An 8,423-nucleotide genomic window follows, 5' to 3' on the forward strand; every position below is an offset into this window, starting at 1 on the left:
ATTTTGATAAAAGAAGATTTACATGCCTATTAAAGAATGAGAACATGTATTAAGATGTTGATAGTGACAATGGCAGATCTTTAACCACTAGGCCACCAGGGAACTCCAAACTCCCATTTATTGAGCATCTATCTACTAGGCACATTATCTGCATCATCTTTTGTTTTCTTCCTACCACATGGTTAATATGTAATCTTTTCAACCTTTGGCGTTTTGGTTGGTTTGTTTTTGGCTTTTTAGGGCTGCAATCATGGCATATGAAGGTTCCCAAGCTAGGGGTCTAATTGGAGCTGTAGTTGCTGGCCTACGCCAGATCCACGCCGTGTCTTCGACCTACACCTCAGCTCATGGCAATGCCAGATCCTTAACCCACTGAGCAAGGCCAGGGATCTGACCTGCAACCTCATGGTTCCTAGTTGGATTCGTTTCTGCTGCACCATGATGAGAACTCCTTGGCTTTTTTTTTTTTTTTTTGGGGGGGGGGCGGGGCTTTTTAGGACCATACTCACAGCAGATGGAGGTTCCCAGACTAGCGGTCCAGTTGGAGCTACAGCTGCCAGCCTACACCACAGCTACAGCAACGTGAGATCCGAGAAGTGTCTGCAACCTACACCACAGTTCACGGCAATGCCAGATCCTTAACCCACTGAGCAAGGCCAGGGATCGAACCTGCAACCTCATGGTTCCTAGTCAGATTTGTTTCCATTGCACCATGACAGGAACTCCCTTTGGCTGTATTTTGCTGTAGGTGTTATTAAAAATCAATTCGTTTTTCTCCTTCAAGCTGTGACTTTTCATATTTAATACATTGCAAAATGATTTTTGGAGTTCCCATAGTGACTCAGCGGTAACAAACCCTACTAGTATCCATGAGAACATGGGTTTGACCCCTTGCCTTGCTCAGTGGATTAAGGATCTGGCATTGACTGGAGCTGTAGTGTAGGTAGCAGACGCAGCTCAGATCCCAAGGCTGTGGCCGGCAGCTGTAGCTCTGATTTGACCCCTAGCCTGGGAACCTCCATATGCCACGGGTGCCGCCCTAAAAAGGCAAAAAAAAAAAAAAAAAAAAAAAAAAAAAGATTTTCAATAAAGATGATAAGGAGACTGAGGCTCAGAGAGGTTCAGTAACTTGTCTCTGCTCACACAGCTCCTAGTGGCACAGCCAATCTGTCTGAGTCCAGGGCGCTTTGGTTGTTAAGCTGCTGGGCTGATTTGAAGCGAAAAGCCTGCAAGCAGTGAAGAGTAAACCTCTGAGGGTTCCCCCTCCCTCTTTACTCTCCTTATGCCCGTCACCATGAAATCCTGACCTTTCCGTTACCCACTGAGATATGAAATCCATGGGGGCTTTGTTCTCATTCTACTTGTCCCTATTGAGCAAGTTATAGGAAAGCCCACTTTGGATCTATATATAAACTTTTAATTGAGTATCGCTGTCAGAATATAGGGTGTTTTCAATCAGTCAGTCGACCACACTTCCCACGAGCCAGGCTTGTGAATACAGGGTGACAAGACAAAGCCCCTGCCCTTGGGGAGCTGACAGGGAGTATTGACTTTGGGGAAAACTGACATAAGCATAGAAATAAGTGGAATTTTAGAAAGGGATAGAAGTGAAGGAAATAGACTCCAGTCGCAGGAGAGAGAGTGACAGGTGACAGAAGCAGTGGGGAGGGGGCAGCTGTCTACTTAGATAAGGTGACCAGGAAGCCTCGACATTCAAACCATGACCTGAATCATAAGAAACCAGCCTCTAGGCTGAGGGAGGAGCTTTAGGAAGAGAGACTGGCAAGGTGGCAGGAATGAGCTCAGTGTATTTGAGGGACAAAGTGGGAGGAGGGCCGTTGGCTGGAGCAGAGGGAACAAGAAGGGACATGAGGAAACTGAGTCTGCAGAAGTGGGCAGGGGCCACGAGGGAGGAGACTGTCCCTGGACATGTCCAAGTAGAATGGGTCCAACCAAAAGGACCCCTTAACCATCTTGGAGACATTTGGACAAGATGACCTATTAAGGGCCCTCCCGGTGAGATGCAGGGAGGCCACAATTTAAGTCAAGCATATTCTGGTACTTTCCACCCTGTCCCCACCCTACCTCAGTGGCTCGATTCTTCTGCAAAGCAGGTCATTTAAAACAGAACGCTGTCATAGGATAGCCTGAGCGAGGGTTCCAGAGCCCACTCCATCCACCTCAAAAGGAGCTACCAGTTTTTCTAGAGGAGTAAGCCAGAGAGACAGAAAAGGTGTATTCAAACTGTACTGACAGAGGAGTGCAGAAATCCCACCTTCACACAATGCTGTTCCCAAGGAACTGCAACTGCTCTGCACTGGACACCCGCCCCCTCCGCCCCCCCGTTTCCCTTTGTGGTACTGTGGATTTTGACAAGCAAAACAAAACAACACAACTCTAGCCGAGTTATATCTCGTTTTCCATTAAATTGTGTCGCAGACCCCAAGGAGGAAGAGTCATCTTCACGAGGCAACACTGGTTCTGAACAAGTCGTCCTAATTATAACAATGCTCATCTAGGAGTTCTTGTTGTGGCTAAGTGGTTAACGAATCCGACTAGGAACCATGAGGTTGTGGGTTCGATCCCTGGCCTTGCTCAGTGGGTTGGGGATCCGGTGTTGCCGTGAGCTGTGGTATAGGTTGCAGACACAGCTCGGGTTTGGCTGGTGTTGCTATGGCTGTGGTGTAGGCCGGCGGCTATAGCTCCGATTAGACCCCTAGCCTGGGAACCTCCATATGCTGCAGGAGCGGCCCCAGAAAAGGCAAAAAAAAAAAAGAAAAAAAAGAATGCTCATCTGTTATTACTTAAAAGAAAAAATTCCAACTTACGGCCAGTGACTATGGTCATAGCCAGCAAGGATGCTCACCCCCGCCACATGGTAAGAATGCTCATCTGTTATTACTTAAAAGAAAAAATTCCAACTTACGGCCAGTGACTATGATCATAGCCAGCAAGGATGCTCACCCCCGCCACATGGCCAGAGAAGTGGGAATTAAAAGGCAGGTGCCTGTGTGCTGCCAGCAGCAAATGAGAATTCATCTCCTCTCTATGAACAAGCCAGAGCATGTAGACGGATCCACAACCACATCCTAGAGGAATGGCTATCAGGTCCCGGCTTCTTGGATGTGTAGGGTCAGCATGACTCCACGTGTCTCAAGAGGAATCCCGGGGCTGGCGAGGAACTTCCGGAGGTGAGCGTATCATTCAGAGAGTTACAGGGAAAGACAGCTCCCATCTTCTCACTTCTGAGCTTACCAGCGCCCAAATGTTAGCAAGTTCTTCCAGTTCAGAAGTCTGCCTTAAACGTTGGCCCATGTACTCTCATCTTCAGCAGAGAAGACCTTCCCGCCATTCTTTCTCTCCACAGGACCCCGGTTTTATTTGGAAAATAGCTTTTATTAAATATTGGAATACGAACATTATCTCTTTTATATATTGTTGGATCTGGTTTGTGATAGTTAGGAATTTTCTATCTGTTTATGGGGGAGATTTGCATGTATTTTTTTCTTTGTCACGGTTATGTCGGCCTCATAAAAGAGTAAAGTTATTTCCTTAAAGAATTATTTCCTCTTGGAGTTCCCATCGTGGCACAGCGAAAACGAACCCGACTAGGAACCATGAGGTTGCAGGTTTGATCCCTGGCCTCCTTCAGTGGGTTAAGGATCTGTTGCCATGAGCTGTGGTGTAGGTCGCAGACATGGCTTGGATCCTACGTTGCTGTGGCTGTGGTATAGGCCAGCAACAACAGCCTTGATTAGACCCCTGGCCTGGGAACCTCAATATGCCTTGAATGGGGCCCTAAAATGACAAAAGACAAACAACAAAAAAATTTATTTCCTCTTAAGCTAATCAGGCTCCCCAGAGAACACTTCCAATCTCCTGTGCACTAGGGCCCTAGGAGCCCAGTATGCCCAAGAACATTCAAGATGCAAATGCTCACATAGCTCCTTTAAGGCATTTTCACCTTCAGCTCAGTTTCTGACCTTCAGGCCATTAAACTATTTTCCTCTCGAGAGAATAAATCTTGAATTGGCTGCTGTTGAGAGGAGGAGAGGCAGTCACCCAGCTACCCAAAGCAGGGAGGGAATTTAACAGATATTCAACCTTTCAGTAAGGCTCTTTTTACTCCCAATCCCCAGAGTAAGGCTCTCTGGTGCTCCAGCATCTGACCCTTTTGGGGGTTATGCCATGAAAAATTGGTTTGCTTATCATCGGCTGTTTCCACTGCTGGCTTAGGATTCAATTTTTTTTCAGTTCTGCTAAATTTTTCAATGCCTCCATCTGCTTTCCAGTTTGTTTCTTCTTTCCCTTCCTCCTGGGGCTTGGGGATCTATGTCTTCCAAACAAACTCCTTTACTGTCACTTTTGATAAATTTACTGGTATCTTGTGTTTCTCAACTTCAGTGTAATAATACCCTCCTTTCAATTTCTTTTGCCTGTGGGTATATACTTTCTTGGGGACCAGCCTTGTCAAATATCTGTTAATTTGCTGCTGCTTTTTTTTTTTTTTTTTTTTTTTTGAAGAACCACTTTTGAAGAATCCCCTGCTCCTGTGTTTAATTTCTGCACTCATCTTTCCTATATCCTTCTACTTTCTCCAGGTTTATTTGGTACTTATTTCTTGAAATAGATGCTAAGCTCAATTTTTAGCCTTTCCTACATTCTAATAAAATTTTAATGCTATAAAATCTAGGTAGTACTATTTTAGCTGTATCTAATTTTTTTTCTTCACCACCCCTGTGGCATATGAAAATTCCCAGACCAGGGATCTAATCCAAGCTGAGCTGTGACCTACACCACAGCTTCGGCAATGCCAGATTCTTAACCCACAGCGCCACTGAGTGGAAACTCCTGTATCTGATTTTGATATGTACTTTTATTATTGTTCAGGTTAAATTTCCTTTTATTTAGTTATTAGTTATTTATTTTTTTCTTTTTAGGGCTGAACCTGCAGCATATGGAAGTTCCCAGACCAGGGGGTGGAATAGGAGCTATAGCTGCTGGCCTATGCCATGGCCACAGCAACACTGCATCTGAGCTGCATCTGTGACCACCATCACAGCTCACGGCAATGCTGGATCCCCAACCTATTGAGCAAGGCCAGGGACTGAACCCAAATCCTCATGGATACTAGTCATTCATTTCTGCTGCGCCACAATGGGAACTCCCATTAGTTATCATCTTTATTAGTTTTTATAGCTTTATTAGTTACCTTTTAATTTTTGGTTCCTAACTTCATTGCATTGTGGCTTGAGTGTGGTCTGCATGGTAGCCATCCATTTAAATTTGTTGAGACTGACTCTACTGCTCAGCATGTGGTTCATTTTTGAACAAGTTCCATGTGTGCTCAAAAAAGAATGAGCGGTTGTTAGATGTAGTAGGACACTAGGTGGTTACTAGATGTCCATTATATCAAACATATTAAATGGTTAAATCTTTTATATACTCCCCTGATTTTTTGGTTGATTGATCAGTAACTGAGAAGTGTGAAAATCTTCCATTAATGATATTCCATTAATGACTTATTTTTTCCCACATAGTCATCATTTTTTAAGGCTGTTATTAGGTACACATTAATTTAGAATCTTTATAACTTTATGAATTTTTCTATATTTGTGTTTCTATCTCTAGTAACGCTTTTTGTTCCAAAGCCAATTTCTAGGGCTACTGTACTGTATCATTCCAGGATAGTTGTGAAAACCTTATCCTAAAATTAGTCTGCATGGCCAGGTTGGCTGGTTATTAAGACAGTTACATCAGACTTATTTTGGTTAGCATCTGCCTGATATAGCTGTTCTATCCTTTAGCCTAGGTTACTGATATCTCTCCTAATCAACTTAGAGCTGAACTTCTTTCCAAAATCCCATTTGACAATTTGTTTTTCTGAAACATTTAACCACTTACAGACACTGTAATTATTGAATCGTTAGATTTATTTCTGTCTTATTTTGGACAATGTATTTGTCCTGTGTTTCCTCTCTCATATCTTTATTTTTGATATATTTATTATATTCTTGATTGGAAACTACATCCTGTTTTATTTTAGTAGTTAATCTAGAAATTTCTAGCACATACAATTAACATATTAAAGCCTGAAGTTAATCAATATACTCATCTTCTTCCTGAATAACATAAGGACTTTATTTTATATTTAAAAAAAATTTTAGGAGTTCCCGTCGTGGCGCAGTGGTTAACGAATCCGACTAGGAACCATGAGGTTGCGGGTTCGGTCCCTGCCCTTGCTCAGTGGGTTAACGATCCGGTGTTGCCGTGAGCTGTGGTGTAGGTTGCAGACGCCGCTCGGATCCCTCGTTGCTGTGGCTCTGGCGTAGGCCGGTGACTACAGCTCCGATTCGACCCCTAGCCCGGGAACCTCCATATGCCGCGGGAGCGGCCCAAAGAAATAGCAAAAAAGACCAAAAAAAAAAAAAATTTTAAATATGGAGTTCCTGTCATGGCTCAGTGGTTAACCAATCTGACTAGGAACGATGAGGTTGCGGGTTTGATCCCTAGCCTCACTCACTGGGTTAAGGATCCAGCGTTGTCGTGAGCTGTGGTGTAGGTCGCAGACACGGCTCGGATCCTGCATTGCTGTGGCTCTGGTGTAGGCCGGCGGCTACAGCTCCGATTGGACCCCTAGCCTGGGAATCTCCATATGCCGCGGGAATGGCCCTAGAAAAGACAAAAAGACCAAAATAAATAAATAAATAAATAATTTACTTTTGGCATGCAAAAGTTCCTGGCACAGGGATCGAACCTGTACCACTGCAGCAACCTAAGCCATAGCAGTGAATGCCAGATCCTTAATCTCCTGAGCCACCAGGTAACTCCCAACATAAGAACTTTAGAATATGTTTATCTCACTCATCTTCCCAATGACCTATTTTCATGTATTTTGATTTTATCTTTTTTTTTGAATCCTATAAGACTACCACTTCCTACTTAGATGGTACATAGATTTATCACTTTCTGTTTTTTCTTTTTTGGCTGTGCCCGAAGCATATGGAAGTTCCCAGGCCAGAGACTGAATCCAAGCTACAGCTGCGACCTACACTAGAGCTGTGACATCAGAATCCACTGTGTCACAGCAGCAGTTCTTTTATCACTTTCTTTTATTTTCTTGTCTTTCTGTTTTTCTAGGGCTGTACCTGCGGCATATGGAGGTTCCCAGGCTAGGGGTCCAATTGGAGCTGCAGCCGCCGGCCTACACCAGAGCCACAGCAACATGGGATCCAAGCCACGTCTGCAACCTACACCACAGCTCATGGCAATGCCGGATCCTTAACCCACTGAGCGAGGCCAGGGATCCCACATTCTCATGGATGTTAGCTGGGTTCGCTAACTGCTAAGTCATGACGGGAACTCCTTTCTTTCTTCTCTTTTTTAATGGTTGAACCCATGGCACATAGAAGTTTCTGGGCTAGGGACTGAATCTGAGCCATAGCTGTGACCTACACCACAGCTGTGGCAGGGCTGGATATTTTAACCCACTGAACCTGGCAGGAGACTGAACCTGTGCCTCCAGAGTGACCAAGCTGCTCTAGTCAGGTTCTTAACCCACTATGCCACCTCAGGAACTCCCTTCATCACTTTCTTTGACCTGACATTCTTTGTTGAATTTCAGATCTTCTGTTAGATCACTATTGCTCTGGTTGGGCAACAGTTTTTGACTGAAAATGTCTTTTATTTCACCCTTCTTCTTAAAAAAGTTTCACTCAGTAAGGAACTCTAGGTTCACCGTTAATTTCTAATTGTACTTTGAAGATATACTTCACAGTCTTCTGGCATATATAGTTGCTGATGAGAAGTCAGCTGTCAATCTAGTATTTCTTTCCTGGATGCTTTTAAGCTTTTAAGATCTGTTCTGGGGTTTGTTTCACCATGATGTGTCTAGAAATGGATTTCTCCTGCTTGGAACAGGATTACTAGAATATTGTAAACACTGATTAATCCTGGATAGTGCTGTGACAAACAATATTCCATGCTAGGACTGAGAAGATTCGTGGACAGCCTGAAAGGTAGGGAACTCAGGCCTTGATGGAAACGTTGATTAGGGTGCTGTGCTGATTTGCTTTCAGTGAAAGGGAGACCCAGTCTTAGTAAAATACTCTTCAGCCCATTCTAGGGCTGGACCCAGCAGAGCCTTACTTCCCACCCTCGCGGTGACCCTGGATCTTGGTGAAAGAATGGTTAAATGGAAGGAGCACAAGCCCTCCTAAAGTCGGTGCCTGGAAGCCCTGTGCAGAAGCCAGTGAGGATCAGCACAGGCTGGGAAGCATCATATATCCCACGGAGAAGCCAAAGCAGGGAGGCCCTTACTCATTTTGCTGGTGGTTTCACTTTTAAGAACACAAGCCATGTGGTTGTTTTCCTTCGCAGCTAAATAAACACACACTTCTTGGATCAAATAAGCCAACTTACTC

The sequence above is a fragment of the Sus scrofa genome, chromosome 12 (genome assembly GCF_000003025.6).
Source record: "Sus scrofa isolate TJ Tabasco breed Duroc chromosome 12, Sscrofa11.1, whole genome shotgun sequence".
Classification (NCBI taxonomy): domain Eukaryota; kingdom Metazoa; phylum Chordata; class Mammalia; order Artiodactyla; family Suidae; genus Sus; species Sus scrofa.